Source organism: Etheostoma spectabile, chromosome 16, assembly GCF_008692095.1.
Source record: "Etheostoma spectabile isolate EspeVRDwgs_2016 chromosome 16, UIUC_Espe_1.0, whole genome shotgun sequence".
Taxonomy (NCBI): Eukaryota; Metazoa; Chordata; class Actinopteri; order Perciformes; family Percidae; genus Etheostoma; species Etheostoma spectabile.
The window spans coordinates 27,252,904-27,270,829 of NC_045748.1; the positions used below are offsets into that span (position 1 = coordinate 27,252,904).

Sequence of the window (17,926 nt, forward strand, 5' to 3'; positions counted from 1 at the left end):
CACATTGCAATCTACAGGAGATGCTATGTGCTGCACTGAGTCTATTTATTTATTTATTTTAATTTAAATTAGATTTATCTAGAGATGTAAAGAACGTTAAATCTAGTCAGTTCCAATGAAAAGGTCCTCCCTTCATGAAGGTTCTTATGTTTTCATGTGTTGTTCCTGCCCATATTATGAATAAAAAACTTTTTCTGATTTGGGGTGTTATTTTTTTTGTCTCTGGTTCTTCCACACGCATACAAACTTGAAAAAAAACTATCCATGCTGTTTTGAGTGAGATACAGTTTTCTGAATGTCCTCTGCCTTAAGTCACTGAGCTGTTAAAAATCTGTACGGCTTTCTATGTAACTAGCCGAGATGAGGTGGCTAACAGTAGCATGCTAGCTCGTTCTTAATGGCAAAATACTGCTACAACACACTAGTTCACCATAATCTCCAAAAGAACTACTTCCATGTCCCTGTTCTGCAGCGATTCCACAAGTGGCCCTCGTTTAGAAGAAGTCTCCCAGCTAATCCAGCTATTTATCTAGCTGATGTGATCTTACCTAACGACTGAGCATGTATGACTCCCAAAAAAGATAGTATAGAAGTGAGATGTCCCACTCTGTAGCTAAAACACGTGAGATGCCTCACTCTGTAGCTAAAACAGAGACCTAAACACACATGGTGAAAACAGGATCTGCAGCAATGTGCAGTACAAAAACAATATGGTGTTTTTTGAAAATGAAACCATTTAAACCTCAAAGTACAATTTTGAAATTGAAAATGAGCAAAATAGGGCCGCTTTAAGGTGCTGACACCCCAAGCTGATGGCAAAGAACTAGTAGCAACAAAGGCAGATTGTGGCATCACCTCGTGTCTCTTAACTTCAACTATGTCACAGCCAAAAGTTTCACTTGAGCATACCACAAAGAAAACAGTCGACGTCCAACTAGCACGTCCCTTTTACACCTCCGTGAGAGAAAATAACTCTCTATGCCAGCAGGTGATGGTAATTTATTTGTAGATTAAAAAAGGGAAACCAGATATACAAACCATTGTTATGTGTCAAGCCAGGCAGCTAATCACACATACAGGAGGACCACAGAGCAGCCGGATATTTTCAAAATAAAACACCTAGGTTCATGGTAATTTTAGCTGTCTTGACTACTCACGTCAGGCACACAGAGGGAGAGACCAACGGACGGACAGAAATTGTGACACACACACACACACACACACACACACACACACACACACACACACACACACACACACATTACCACAGTTTTCCCCACTCATCCTGTCTCTTTTTATCAGAAAGAGAGAGAGAGCAGAGAGGGGAAGGCTCACTTTGTGAATGGCCAGGTGCGGGATCAGGCACAAATTTATGCTGCGCGACCTATACGCGCCCGGTGTGTTTTGGCTGTTACAGTACAGATCACACGTCTTGTGAGGCTACTGTTTCTTTTAGATGAAATACATTTCCATGTGAAGCAGTTCAGATGTTTGTACCTTTCTCTGGGAAGCTATGATCCGTCGTGCGGAGGCGTTCAGATCTGAGGAAGCTCTGTGTTTTATGTCTGCTCTGAGAGGATAATACAAAGGAAATAGCACATGACAACTCAATGCAGTAACTAAAGTAAAGTAGATTTTCAAAATGCAGGCTACATACTTCTCACCACCCTTCACAGCTGTGTTGGATGATTGAGTCCACTGACATGCTTCAACCATGTTATTACCCATACCCATATTCAACCATGTTATTACCCATACCCATACGTCTGGTTTTCATAAAACTGTAGTTTAATTCTAACTCTTGTTTTAATGGATACATTTTTAGTGTGGTGCACTAGGTCATAACTTAGAATTCCTCATGGGGGTGACAGAAACTACGCACTAGCTTTAACAGTTGTGTGTCTGAATATTTTAACATTTTTTAAGTGTGCTCCGCCAACTTTTGCCGGCCACGAGGTTGGATTTAGGGGATTAAAGTCCCCCACTTCTTTGACACATTTTCTGTGCTGCTTTTTTTCCCCTGCCGTTTGCCACTTTTAGTGACATATCTGAAGTCCCCCCCCCCAATGTTCTGTATTTGAACCGTAGGTAACCTACACACTAGGCCTGCACAATATTGGAAAAATCAGACATTGCAATATTTTTTCCGCTGCAATATATATTGCAATATGGAAAAAGAAAAAGTAATTTTTAAAAGACGACATAAATAGCTCTATTTGAAAATAATAAATCATTCTCAACAACTGCGGTGATTTTGTAGGGGAGTGCATCTACATAGAAGATAAAAAATGAAAAAGGATCTTTTCTAATGTGAACCATTCTTTGTTGAACTTTAATGCTTTTCAAATACCAAAGCAAGTATGCACCGTGACTAACGTGACTCTTCTGTGGTTTTGGAGAGGGAAATTAGGTAGAAATACGCTGATTGACTAGCATGACACACATATAATAATCAATCCAGGCTTAAGTGCATGGCAATCACTTTGTGTTGCTTCCTCCAAATTTCAGGTTGGGGTCGACTAGCGGGGCCAGCTTGTTTGTTTGATAAATTGATCAGACCTGCATGTCACACGCACTAGCAACAAACTCTGTGTATCCAAGAACAATTAAATCAGTGGATATTACGTTAGATCAGACACAGGCTTCTGTAGTTGATTAGTGTTACGTTTCCAGTGTTGCGGCTCCGAACCGTAACGTTAGTTGGGACGGACGGACCCCTTGGTTCTTTAGGCTAACTATATTAGCTTTAGCCTGGCTGGTAGCAGCTTTCTGCGGGGGAAAATGGCCGGCAGACGTTGAGATTATGTTGCATTAATCAGGTGATTTAGTATTTGCAGCGAACATAAAACACTGACTACTGTAGCTTCACTGACTACCCATCAAAACTATGCGCATCACTGTGTCAGCGGCAGCTTCTGCCTACGCTACTTTTCTACACAATTTTCTACTCACTTCCCATAACAAACCCCGTCGGACTAACGTCACATACACAAGTTGCCCACAGTCTCAAATGCCCCTTGAGCATTAAAATATAGAAATCCCTTTTCAAAGTACATTTAGAACAGATTAAAAAATGTGTGTTTAATCACAAGTTAACTATGGACAATCTTGCGATGAATCACCATTAAATCTTTTAATCGATTGACAGCCCTAATTAATAGTATTTTAAAATGTCTGTACATAGACTTAGTTATGTTTGAATGTCTCTGTTCTGCGGTTGATGGCACTCTTCCATCTGTTAATCTGTGATCTCTCTAACCACTTTGCCGTGTGGGATGTTTTCCCAGGAAAGACCTGTCACACGGCAGGTGCCTAAAACAGCAAGTATAAATATAAAAACGGTGCCAAGCTAAACTTTCAAACCAACTCGCTCAATCATCCTCTCATCTTTTCTCACCATCTTTCCTTTTCTGTAATCCCTCTCCCCAATCCTTCTCTTTCTGTGCCCCTTCACATCACACCTGTTTTTCTCCTCATTCTTTTTTTTTTCTTCTCTTTCTTACTTATTTCTTCTCTCTTGCTCCCCCACCCACCCCACGCCATAGCCTCAGCGGGAGGAGACAGCAGTAATGACTATAATTAATAATGGAAATAAATGCAGCTTTTTAAAACACACCGGGATTTCACTCTTATTGAGTCTTATTTCTCCTGTACAGCTGTGCCTCTGTGCATGGACTGATTGGAGAGTACACACACACACACACACACACACACCACACACACCTGGCTGAAATACACTACATCTTTCCTTTGTTTCACTTTTCTGTGGCTTATGCTATCACTCTTTGGTTGTGTAATATGCTTTTAAAGATAACATTTAATTTAATTTGTTTTTGTTTTTAAGCATTTTCTAATTCTAATATGGCAATACTAAAATAAATAAGTTTTTAAACCTTTTAATCTGTGAATATATTCAATTGCACTGTGATAGAATTAAAGGATTATTACTACTCTTCACCTGTGAGTGAACCTGAGTCATCCTTAATCTGTATCTCATTTATACAACCAGCATGTTAGGCCTGAATGAACAAACTCACATCCATAAACAGTGTGTCTATACCATTAAAAAGACCATTGGTCAGTGGAACAGTATTTATGTGCGAGTGGATTTTGTTGCTCTCCAGGCTTTTATGCCGACACTACTGCAGTTTTACACTGCCATCTGTTGGCTGCTTAGACACTCTTCTGCAAGATACACACAGACAATCTCGAGTGAAGTATTGCACATTTTTTTAAGAAAATAGTATTTCTTTTTTCTTAAATAGCCTTTGATAAATTCAGACCACTTTCATTCTCTCTGCTGGCTTATGATGTCTAAACCCCAGGAATTGTGTGTGGGAGCTGCAAAAACAGGAATGAAGAACAGATTACTACTAACTAAAAATGATGAAGGGGAAAGAAACTAAAACAGAAACCATAAAACAACAGTTAATAGTATCACAATAGTATCAATTAACAAGAAATATACTGTGTGAATGAATTTGAATTTAAGAACAATGAATTTGTGAAAGTACAGTACGGTGGAGTAAGTGTGTCAACTAGAAACAGAGAAAAAGTAATGAAGGAAAATAGAGTGTATATTGATATTTCCCCATAAGGGATCAATAAAGAGTATAAATATTAAAAGTTAAATTATTATTTGTAGTAAAGCTGTCAGACCACTAGGTGGTGGGATCAGTACAGAAATTACAAGGCACTTGTTCCTCTAGTATTTCTACAAAGAAAATCTCTCTCTCTTTCAAGTCAAACATCTTTTTTCTTTTTCATCCCATTCTAAAATTGTATTTTTGTCAAATGTTTATTATGACAAAAATTTGCATTTTTCAGGCAGGTAGAAGTTTGAATTATTGCCCCTTTACACAAGTGAAGGGTGCTCCTTTCATATCACCATCTAATTCATTCTATTTTTATTTCACTCTGGCTTGCAAATTAAGTAGTTCAGATAATCTGGACCAACTTGGATTGCTCTTGCTCCATCAGACTTTGTTTAAATAACATCATCATGTTTCAAGACATGAACAAGAACAATGTTATTATTAACTGATAGTCATGAACCAAAAAACAGGACCCCAGTTGCAATAATCCACACTTTTTCTCTAGGATTTTATCAGCTGTGACACACAAACAAATGAAGCTCATGTTAATTACTCATAATTGGGATGACTCAACCGTGAGATAGAGAGAGCAAGAGAAAGTGAGAGAGAGGATATTTCCTCCCTTTTTGGACATCAGAGTGGCATGCAGGTTGGTTGGGGAGAGCAATGATTAAGATGAAGAAACTTTGAAGTTTAAAGGAAAAGACTTAGACTTAGACTTAGACTTAGACTTCTCTTTATTGATCCTTTGGGATGACTCCCGCAGGAAATTGAAAGTTGGTGAGAAAGGTGAGAAGGAGAGAATGAGTAACTAAGAGAAAACAAGAGAGGGAAGGGCAGACAGTGAAGGATGTGAGAACTCTTCCATGCTAAGCAGTGCGGATCAGGGGAGAGCCTCCCATCCTCCAAGGAAAACAGACTTCAACAATTAACAATCAACTGGGGCCTGTTGCACGAAACTAGGATAGGGGATTAAGCCGGGATATTCAAGTTATCCTGGATGAATTTAGCTTGGACTCGGTTGCACGAAACCAGATTGAATTAAGCCCAGCCAAGTAACCATGGAGATTTATTCTTTGCGGCTAGCCTGGTCCAGAGCAGGCTAACAGCCAGGCTAAGATTAATCCTGGAGTCTCATGTGTCAAATCAGCTGCCGTCTGATCCGAAATAAACGTGTTTAACAGTTATTGCGTCTCTTCTGCATGTGTTCTGCTTTATTTTTATTAACATGCATTAGCCTACTTGTCACTTTTGTTTTCGCGAGTTTGATTTAAACCCTACTACAGCTGTTTAGATGGTCAGAAATGGTTGCACTGGCACCCTGATGCGGAGTGGGACTTTTCCCGGTGGGACGGTAGTGTGTCGAGGCTGCCTGGCGTGCGGCCGCTGCCCGGTGCCTGCTGCCCGGTGCCTGGTGCCCGGTGCCTGTATTGCCTGCCAGCAGACTTGCGAGTCGCGTCAGTGTCCTCTCTCTCTGTAAAGTAGAGATGAGCAGCGCAACGTCCGTGGTCTCAGCTTCAGGTTTATACAGGACGCACTCCGGAGACTGTGTGACGATATTAATGTAGCGATATTCCAGATGATATTAATGGCAGACTGGTCAAGACCAATACATTCATGATTTCATTTTCTTGTTGCTTGTCCTTCTCTAATGAAGGGTAGTTTGTGTTACTCCTTAATAAGTGGGCCTATTGTTTTTTGTTATAGCTTACATTGGTTTCATAACCTTCTCAATAGTCTCACATCACCGGACTAATACGTGGTCTATATATAGTACGTATATATAGTGTAGTTTACATTCATCACACTGGGAACACCACAATGCTTCTTAATCTTTTTATTTGGTGCGGTCACTTGTCAGAAGAATAAAAAAACATGAATATTGTTTTACATATATGTTCACAGCGTGTATTGAAGTCATTTACTTTTTTTTCTAGTTGTTGTCCCTTTCTGATTGTTCTGTATGAACATTAATTGTACAAAGAATTAGATATAGCTTATAGAGATTTGTGCATGGTTGTAAAACATGTTCTCGCGTTGTGACTAAGGGTTTGAAATTAAGCCTAAAGTCCGTAGGGTCCATTTCCCGAGGAACATTGGTTCCCTCCGCTCACTTTTGAGGCAAAGTAGATATTTTTAAACCACCACACATTCAGTAGGGTCCGCTATGTTGGCTTTTTTTCTTTCCCTTTGATAAGAGCCGTATTTCCCTTTTTCCATATTCTCCCCTCCTCGTTATTTTCCATTAGAAGATGCTGCTCATTGGGTGAAACATTTGGCGCATGCGTCTTCTCATCTCTGCATCAGTAAATCTGTGATCGATAACGTGGTCTATTTGAGAAAGCCGTGAACGTGCACTTATCCTGGCTATCTACCCCTGGCTTGACATAGCTCCACCTGTTTATCTTGGCTCGGCAAACGTGCAACCGATTAAGCCGCGATGAGCAGGTCACACTAAGTCAAGCTGCGCTTTTTCACTTATCCTGGATATCTTTATTCTACTTTCGTGCAACAGGCCCCTGATCTTGTGTTGAGCAAGCACTATGGACAGGCTGGAGGGGGGGCAGAGAGAAAAGGGAGGGATAGATACCTGTACATCCACTCTTTGCTCTGGTCTCAGGCTAAAGCTGTAGGGAGTTTTTCCTCACCCCTGTCACACTAATGCTTGCTCTTGGGTCTTTGTATATCTGTAAAGGGTCTTGAGATAACTGGTGTTATGATTTGATAATATTCATTAAATTGAATTGAATTGTAGCAGAAGTTAACCTCTCGTCATCATCAAGCATGTGCATTCAACCTGATCACCTTCCACAGGTAAACAATAGTTGCTCTTCCTCTGCGGGGAAACTCAGTTCTTCTGCCAATCTTGTTCTCCCCCACTTAACTCCATGCTTCATTCCACTTTTCTAAACGCTCCTCGGTAATTTACCACGAGGGCACTTTGTGAAGCATAATCAGATTTGGTCAACATAACGTGAGGAAGATGAAATTGTCTCCGACGCAGCAGGATTAACTCACTCATATAGAACTAGATTATAGAGAAGGCTCAAAGTTCAAGCTCCATCTCCGTCTGGAGACTTTCTGTCTTCAGACTGTTCCTTCATCTTCAGAGCAGCCAATCAGATAGACTTATTTGTTGTCTGCATTCCTGCATAGGAACCACTGCCAAGTATCCAGACATTAGGGCTACGGTCAAAAATCAGGAACATGTTATCTTATCATTGAGGATTTTCATTGCAAATGTACAAAACCTGCTTACAATTAGAGTTTGACAGATCACTGGCATGACAAATATTGTTTGATTTTAGCTTATGAGCCTGATGTAATGCTTTTAACATATTAGGATCATTGTCTATGACAGCATATATAAAAAATGTAAAGAAATCAACAATATGTTTGAGGTCATTTAGAAACAGTGTGACCATTACATAGTTAATCCAACAGAAAGTACTGAAGTTTAGGAGAAGAGAGGGAGAAAACAAGACGCTGTGCTATTCTGCTCACAGTGACAATTTGGATGTCATCAATGTTCCCACCCTGATGAAAGGCTTTATTAGAAGGACCACTGAGAGAAGGTCCACTTTTGGTATTGGCTGACAAGTGAGATACCTTATATGCAAAGGTCGGTAGACTATTGAAAATTGTAAGGCTACTGACTAAAAAGTAGCCTACAAATATACTCATAACAAATTACTCAAGCAGTGTCCAACATAATAAAAATGTCTACGGGCCAGTAGATCAGCGTTTTACTGGTCCCTTGTATTTTTGATTGGCCCGGCAAAGGAAAAGAAAACACTTTAAATTAATGAATTGGAGATACATTGTAATGATTCATCCAAACTAAAACAACAAACAAAAAACACAAAACATATTCTGCATCTACAAATATAAATCCAATTAGTTAGATTTGCACTTTAATAATTCATAGTTATTATACAATAATGCTTCACATGAATGGCCAGAGTGAGGCTATAGTTACACTGTGTCAAGGCCATGTCACTGTTGCCTTCACTCACTCTTTGTAAACTTCCAAGTCATTGACTGTCATAAATCAATATTGTGTTAAAAGAGAATAATTAGTGATAACCTTTTTAATGTGGTTTTGGTATGTATGTTGTATTTCTTAAATCATGCAACATAGCTAATTTGCCACAATGTTATAAAGAGGAGAAGACACGCTGATCAGGCAAAAATCAGATGTTTAAAGCAAAAGTTATTTTATTTAAACAGCCATCTGGTGATAATTGTGTTTTCTCTTCGTGCTCATATTGTAGTAGGGCTAGGCTGCACAATTAATCAAATTTTAATCGCGATCACGATTTGGACTTCCCCGATCAAATTTGCGTGATCAAGCGATTATTTTTTATAAAGCGTCATTTCATAGAACGCTCCGGTTTTTTGCAAAGCCAATCTCCCGCTCCATAAAGCCGTCTGCTCATGAGCCAGTCAGAGTAGTTCACTGCACCCCGTGCAGCTAAGTTTCTAGATGTAGACAGTCACAGAGGACAGAGTAGCGTGAGGAAAACTCAACAGATAGCAGTCGGTAATACGTCAGTCTCAAGGTTTACCAGTTACCATAAACGCAACACTTTGTCCCATTTGTTGTTTTTCAGACAACAGCACTGACCAGTGCTAGTTAGCGTCTGTTAGCTGTTAGCTAGTAGCGTCTGTTTAGCTGTTAGCTCTTCTAGGACGCACCGGTGCTAATGTCCTCGCATCCGCTGCAATGCTGTTTATACGGATATGGTTTAATTTTGCGTTACATGACCATTTCGTCTGTAAAGCCGTGCCTGTGTTGGATCTTTCTACGCTCTCTCGTCCTACTCTCTCTCCTCTACTCTCCGCGCCCCGCCACACAGCGGCCGCCGGTCCACACTTCTGATATATGTCTACAGTTTTAATTTTTCATTAACACAGCTGTATATTGTTAAGTATGAGGGGCAAACCTGTATTTGTACCAGTGTTTCCGCGGTAACTGTTATCGCGGCCCTACGGCGAAGAACACAGAAGAAGTTTTTGAATGCAGCTAACTTCAGTTGGTAGAGTCACAGCGTGGGAGACGGAGCTGCTGTACCAAGCCTGGACCAGGACCAGAGATGTGACCCATGGCCAGAATATCATAGTTCATAAAAATGCAGCGCAGTGAAGATACAGACTTTAATACACACGACGTGTGTATCCGCCGTTCGACCCGTGCTGGACCTGTTCTAATGATCAGCCGTCTCTCTGTGAGTACGTCCATCACACTCCCCTCGCACGTTATAAATAGCCTATGTGACAATAAAATTAGTTTTGTTAAAATCAACAAATAATCGTGAGAATAATCGCGATAAAAATTTTGATCAAATAATCGCGATTATCATTTTGCCATAATCGTGCAGCCTAAGTAGGGCCATAGCTTATGTAAAACCCTACTCAAGTAAAGGTCATTAGCTTTTACAACAAAATCAAGTAAAAGCAGAGAGGATTCGGATTGATTAAATATAGGCTAACAAAACTTATGTTGCTATAGGATAATCAAATGTGTTCTTCGTGGACTTATCGTTAGCAATGTATTGAGATTGGTAGTGCATCGGCCTCAGATCAAAGATGCACATTCCTACGTCTTATTGACTTCAACTGCAATCGCACCACCTCTAAAGCTATATGCATGAACACATGTCACACAGAGTGCCTGGTCACACCAGCATTTAAAAAAGCAAAATTACAGACCGAAAATCTCTTTTTTTCCATAGAACCACTGTGAGCGCTAGATTTGTTCACAGAGGCAAGTATTAAGCTCAACTTTGACTCAGGCTTTTGCATGGTTGACCAATTTTAAATGCAAACACTGCTGACCTGTGAGCAAATGATGACCCGCAGAGTCCCAGATTGAGGAAGCTATTGTATTAGCTGTGTAGCTCCCCATCCAATATTCCTGTATATAACCCTGCTGGAGTAGTAATGGCTGCACAAGAGACGCTTCATAAAAGGTCAGTGAGATCAGATTGAATGGTACGAATTCATGCTCTTTAATTAACTGTATCAACTAACTGCCCGGTCAGCAACAGAGGGGAAACAGGTTCTTACTTAATATTTTTTTTTTCACACACACATCAAGTAACCCATGTGTCAGTGAACAGCCTTTCTCATAGAGTTGGGCAATATATCAATAATATATCAATATGATGATATGAGATTATATATTGTCTTTGATTTTGGATATTGTAATATTGTAATATTGCATAAATGTTGTCTTTTCCTGGTTTTAAAGGCTGCATTACAGTAAAGTGATGTCATTGTCTGAACTTACCAGACTGTTATTTTTTTATTTTTCTATTATTTTATCTTGCCCCACTTTGTCATTAAATCCACATTTCTGAAGATTATTTATCAAAAATCTCGTTGTGTAAATATCTTGTGAAAGCACCAATAGTCAACACTACAATATTGTTGCAGTTTCGATATTAGGGCATTTGGTCAAAAATATCATGATATTTGATTTTCTCCATATTGCCCAGTCCTACTTTTTCATTAGACAAATATTAGGACTAGTGAGTCATGTTGTGCTGTAAATATTCTACAAGGATCAGGTCCCTTTCCCTCCGGTCTCATAAACTCAGGTAGTTTAAATGTACTAGGGCAGTGCCCATTCATAACGTACCTGTTTGGGATAGGCCGATTGTTTGGCATCCAATATTGCTGATACAGCGTTTTCGAGAACCACTCATCCAAACAACTTCACACTGTGCTGCCTAATGTCCTGAGCACAAAAGTCCTTCAAACCATACAACGATATAGGTATTTAGCGTTGCTGGAAATACACCGCAGAAGAGCGCTTTCCGTCCTCATATCTAAACTTAACAATTAAATTGTTACTGTTGTGATACGGTCACAGTTTGGTTAAGTGTAGGCAACCAAACCACTAGGTTAGGTTTTGGCAACAAAAGTACTTACTCAAAGATACTATATGTAACTTTTAAAGTAGCTCAGTCTGTAGGGAGTTGGGTCAGAAACTGTAGGGTCGCTGGTTCAAGTCCCCATATGGAAAAAAACCAAGGCACTGTACCTCTCCAACTGCTCAGGGCGCTGGTCCAGCACTGGCAGCCCACTCAGTCTGACAGTCTCTACTTTTTGTGCAAGATTAGGTCCAAGGTATGTGTGTGTATTTCAGGCCTGTGTGTAATGATTACTAACAGAGTGTAAATTTTAATTTGCCCACTGGGGTTTAATAAACAGTATAAATAAAATAAAAATGATTTACGGCAGGTAGATGGTGCTAAGGAGCACACATTCTGGTGGGTCACAGATTTCGATGTAACACCGTACAAGTCTGTGTTAGCTTATTCAGCCCGATATAAGGTAGCAGGAGATGTCTTTATATAGGACTAAGTGTATTTAAATTTTATTTTAGAAGTTATCTGTTGTAGTTATAGCTGATACTGGGGCAGGGTCATCACAGAAAAGAAGGAAATTAAACCAAGAACAACTAAAAGACAAAAGGGAGAGTAGACGAGGGGTGAAACCCGAGTCACAATCGGTCTGTTAAACAGTTTGAGACAATTACGGGATTGTAAATGATTCACAAAAGTCCCAAATTAGCCTTCAGTTATGTAATAGGTCTATTTCATTCATAAAATAACTTTAGATTGCCCGATGTGGTTGCACATCAGTAGCCGACATTTTATCATGTCCCCCTTTCCATTGTGTGTGGTCGTTTTATTCCATTTAGTCAGTGTCTGTGTTGACCAACTATTTTCGACACATCTAAAGTAGGCTTTGTTACCGTATGCAACACTTGAAATGCAATGATGCATCTGTAACATATTCTCTTATTGTATATGAATAATCATCTGTCTGAGCAAACCAAATGTTGTCCAAATGGGCCATTGAAATCAACAAACTAAAAGTTACATATAGTCACTTTAAATTTCAAAAAAAGGTTGTGGTTTGGGATAAAATCTTGAGCAAAACAAAAAAAATTGTTAACATCACTTCACTTCCCGTTACGCACTTGGCGCAGAACATGAAGTTCTTTCATTTGTTCCATAATTATATGACCACTAGAGGGTGGTGCTATCTAGTAATAAAAATGGAAATATGGGTAATATTTGCTGACTGCACAAACAACTTATTAAGTTGTTTTTCAGGGGACAGTCTCTTTCAGCAATACACCTGCCATGACACTGTAGTGTTCCCCTAGCAATGCTAGAGTAAAGGCATCATTTGCTAAGAACTAGCTATTTGGGACCAGGCTATTTTCAAGAGAAAAAAAAACAAACATTCATTACGAAAGTTACAGCACTGATGCTTGAAATGTATGTTACGTTGAGGTGACGTTGTTAATACAGGACTAACATTTGGGCTCTGGGTAATCAGGTATTTCATCTGCTGAACTATAACATTTATTTAACAAACAACAAACAAATTTAACCAACCAGATTTGATGAACACAATACGCTTCATCTGTATCATCTTCTAGCCTGGTTTGTTTAATATTTAGCCTAAATACTTATTTCTTTCTGAATGATCTGTTCATGTTATGTAGTCATTGTTTTCAATAAATGATTCATGAACCTTTGTTTGACTAGTTTATTACTGAACCCTGCCATCACAAGCCGTACTGTCACACACAAGTAAATTCTCAACCTGTGGGAAACATTGGGCTCCTGTACAGTCAGCTGGAGCCTCAGGTCTGGAACATATAGGGCTCAACAGTGTGGTTCCGGAAGTAAAGATCTCATTGATTTTCTCTACAAGGATTTTGATTATCAGTCATAATGTCTAAACCATCTGAGGCAGACTGACCATGAGCTACGTGTTTGTGAAACGAAAATGTCTGCTGCTGTAGATGCTAGAAGTCTGTATGAAATCAACATAACAATTATGACCTTAAGTTGTAATTAGTAGAACACACTCTGCCCTGTCACTGAATCTCACACACACACACGCACGCGCGCGCGCAGTGTCCGGCTCAGACATGTCTGAGACTTGTTGGCAACATTGTTTGTGGTAAGTAACGTTAACTATTGTCACATTGCCCATTGCAGTAATCCAGTAGTCAAGACACATTTGTATCATTATCAATGTATGATAACAAACAAACAGATAGTTTTACTGCATTTGTTTCCAGTGATTAATGTTATTCTTATAACACCCAGACCTACCGTGACTAGAGCTGCACAATTAATTGAATTTTAATCACAATCAAGATTTTGACCTCCCACGATCAAATTTGCGTGATCGAGCCATTTTTTAAATGCGTCATTTCATAGAACGCTCCGTTTTTTTTTGCAAAGCAAATCTATCGCTCCGTAAACCACTGTCTGATCATGTGCCAGTCAGAGTTGTTCCCTGCATTACGCAGCTTAGTTTCTAGATGTAGACAGTCACAGAGGACAAAGTAACGTGAGAAAAATTCAACAGATAGCAGTCGGTTATCCATCGGTCTCAAGGTTTACAAATTTACTAGTAAACACAACACTTTGTCCCGTATGTGTTGTTTTTCAGACAACAGCAGTGACCAGTGCTAGTCGGTGCTAGTTAGTGTCTGTTAGCTCACAGGGCTCTAGGGTGCTAGTTAGTGTATGTTAGCTCTCAGGGCTCCAGGGTGCTAGTTTATGTCTGTTAGCTCACAGGGCTCTAGGGTGCTAGTTAGTGTATGTAGCGCACAGGGCTCTAGGGTGCTAGTTTGTGTCTGTTAGCTCACAGGGCTCTAGGGTGCTAGTTTATGTCTGTTAGCTCACAGGGCTCCAGAATGCTAGTTAGTGTCTAGGGCGCGAGCAATATTTTTCCTCTCGGTCACACTAATGTCCTCGCATCCGCTGCAATGTTGTTTATATGGACATGGTTTAATTTTGCGTTATATGACCCATTTCTTCTGTAAAGCCGTGCCTGTGTTGGATCCCTCCACTCTCCGCATGGCCCCGCCACACAGTGGCACCAGTCCACACTTTTGACATTTGTCTACAGTTTTAATTGTTATTAAAACAGCTGTATATTGTTAAGCATGAGAGGCAAACCTGTATTTCTACAAGTGTTTCCGCTGGTAACTCTGCTATTGCAGCAGAAGAAGTTGCAACTAACTTCAGTTTGCAGAGTAATAGCGTGTGAGACAGAGCCTGCTGGACCTGCAAGAGATGTGACCCATGGCCAGAATATCAAAGTTCATAAAATTGCAGCGCAGTGACAATACAGACACAGGACGCGTGTAACTCCACTGACCCACCATTCGACCTGTGCTGGACCCATTCATAATAAATCAGCCGTCTCTCTGTGAGTAGCGTCCATCGCTCTCCCTTCTCTCCCTAGCTCTTTTAATCAGTTATTGTTGAAAAAAGTGAAGGAGCTTTTCCAGAGATGCATTAAAAAATATACTGTATTCCTTTGCTATTTATTTCAGATAGATAATTTTCATTTACATGTGTTGCAGCTGTATGTCTATACAACATACAACTTCAACATAAGAAGAATGTAGCATAATATGGATGTGAAAGAAGTTATATGAAGCCTATGTGACAATAAATATGTTTTAGTTAAAATCAACAAAGAATCGTGATAATTGCTCTAACCGTGACCATCCAGCCTCACTGTTGGGACAAGACTACCCTGGACCACTGACAGGGTGGGATCATACCAGGTAAACATAGCAGCCCAATGTGTGTTTCCTGAAAAGACAGAGGAAGCAGCTAGTCTGCAATGTCCATCTGCTCTAGAAAATATGCATGCCTTCCGGCTGCTGGCCACCACCGAGCCAGGAATTGGTAACTGTGATTGGGCCAAACTGTCAAAAATACCCAATCACAAGCTCTTGCAGAGATACACCACTGTTCAACTTCGACTAATTGTTCTCACTCTTTTTTTACATGCAACAAATTTTCAACAAATCCCTGTACGTAAACAACAAAAGAACAACTTTGATGACCAAAAAGTATTACTATGAGCATTTCATACCCAACCCAAGAGTAACGCTAAAGTCACGCAAGGTTTTGAAGGTGCCAGGGCTCAAAACCTGATCACTGGGTAAAAGCAACACATCCATCTAAATCCAGTGAATTGTTTCTTGTCTTCTTATACAGTTATTGAGGAGTAAGTAACCCTGTCTGCATATCAAACTTAAAACTATCCACACATTTGTGTTTGAATTCATGAAATTTAAATGCACCATAGAAAGTCATGCAGCTTTGATGTTTAGAAACTCTTGTTCGCACAAACAACAATCACCTGGATTGGTTTTATGTAATACTGAAAATATAATTAAGATTGAGATTTCTCCTCAGTTGGGTATTCAAACCTCCCCGAGCTCTTTGAATCTAAATCCCAGTGTTAAGCTAAGGGGCATCTCTCCTGGCCGTGGAGTCAACATTGTATCGTCCTCTTAAGCGCAAACATACACACACATTCACTGATAAAGAGGCTGTCCGCAGAAATATTAGATTTTTTTTTTAGCCATGCTTTAATCCCTCCCCTGGGCCATGAGATGTGCAGGGAAAGCCGCTGCGGCCAGACAAATAAGAGCTGAATTACTAAAACACCTCTGCTGGCTTTATTCTTGAAGAGAGAGAGATTGGGGGGAAAGGGGTCTTTGGGATTTTCGAAGGTCGCCACATGAAACAAAGAAAGTCATTTAAATCCCTAGAGGGTTTCTCTCAATGAATATCAATAGAGAGCATTACGCTATTTTCGTTCAATGCTTTCACAAAATGAGGAAGAGATGGAGAGAGAGACAACAGCAAAAAAAAAAAAATATAGAAAAAAGGTTGATCAGCATGTAGTCCCCCATCCTATGTGGTCCTATTGATGTGATCCTCATCCTAAATGTGGCGGTAGCGGCAGGCTTAGCTTGTTTTTTATGGTTGGTGTTATTTTTATCCATGTGTCAGCTTAGCACGTAGCGTGTAACCTGGGACCGCCACATACTAGAAGCATGTCAAAGCTAACATTTACAGTAGATAACATTCCCCTCTGACACCTGAGCAGAGGATTAGCCAAGACATTAGCTCCATTTTCCACTCTGTCCCTCTATCTTCTCCTCCCATCGGGCATTGGGAAATCCCTGGCAGGTAAACACGTTTTCTATTTCAAGAGTCACATGCTGTAATTCCCTTTCTTTTAGAATGTTAAAGGGTAACTTCAGGTTCGTTGAACCTGGACCCTATTTCCCTATGTTTTTCAGTCTAAGTGACTGACGGGAACAACAACCTTTGACATTTTTCCAGTTTTTAAGCTGCAGTCGGCAGTGGCAAGACAAGCTACCATGTAACGTCAACGGGCAATTGTGCCCCTTCACTTTACATCCACAAAAAGGGCTTGTTTTGCCCAAGGGGGTAAGCCTCTTCTCTCTAAGTGTAGCTCCTATGGTCCTATTTTGATGCTACAAAGCACTCACCCGCGGGTTAGCATTCCCTTGACCAGCTATTCATTTTTACGTCACTTTGACAGCAAATAACTTTACATCTAAAGCGTTTAAAGACGCTATTTGTCCATTGTTTATTTTTAAAGAAACACAATAATGTATAAAAGGCTCCATGACCTTGTATCTCACGTTATGGCTAGCAGACACGTTATGGCTATTTGAAAAAATAGGCTAACAATTGTGTCATAACCAAGCAACTTGCTGTTGCATAGTTGACAAATCAATGTATTGTCAGGAAAAACTTGCAGACAGTTTTGATTTACATTAGTTGTTTAGGTTTAATTACTAATGTTAACTAGCATTTTAGTTAGCAATAATAAGCCTGTGCCTATGTTATCTCCTAACACATACCTACCTACGCTCTCCGTCTTCGCTGATTGGGAATGATTGAGATTTCTTTTGGCACAGCTACCAGAAGACTTACAACTTTCAGACAGGTTGCTCACGTCACATCTACGTCTTCAAGCTCAGTTGCAGGCTGCGCAGTAACGCTCAGCTATCACCGGAAAAGAGCTTCTAATATCCTTCACTGGTCTCCGTCCAGAACAACAGGATCTGCTGACCATGTCTTTAGCTGTCTATGGTTTTGCTACTGGCATGCCCAGATTATTATTGTAAGTGCCTGACAATATAATGGAAAGGATCCCCACAGAGGGTTAGGATTTTTGTAAAGATACATTTAACATGTTGTTTACCATGAAACACAATTAACATTAATTTTATCCAGCATAAAACACACTTTATTCAAAGTCGACAGAAACAAAATAAAACAATCAAAAGCTGTCTTGGCACAGCAACAACAATCACCACTCTGCCAACATGACAACATGAACTCTGTGTGTATGTGTGTGTATGTGTGTGTGTGTGTGTGTGTGTGTGTGTGTGTGTGTGTGTGTGTGTGGTGTGTGTGTGTGTGTGTGTAGAATAGGCACACAAG

The 17,926-nt window shown here is 40.0% G+C and overlaps 1 protein-coding gene and 1 long non-coding RNA gene across 7 annotated transcripts in view; one reads left to right on the forward strand and one right to left on the reverse strand.

The window, feature by feature from the left end:
- Nucleotides 1-17,926, reverse strand: part of LOC116704612 (RNA binding protein fox-1 homolog 3-like) — a 751,296-nt gene that overhangs the window by 468,909 nt on the left and 264,461 nt on the right. The window lies entirely within an intron of this gene.
- LOC116704638 (uncharacterized) lies at nt 572-16,820 on the forward strand. Its single transcript, XR_004335729.1, has 3 exons — nt 572-584; nt 9,092-9,105; nt 16,711-16,820. It is a non-coding gene; the product is annotated as an uncharacterized LOC116704638 (long non-coding RNA).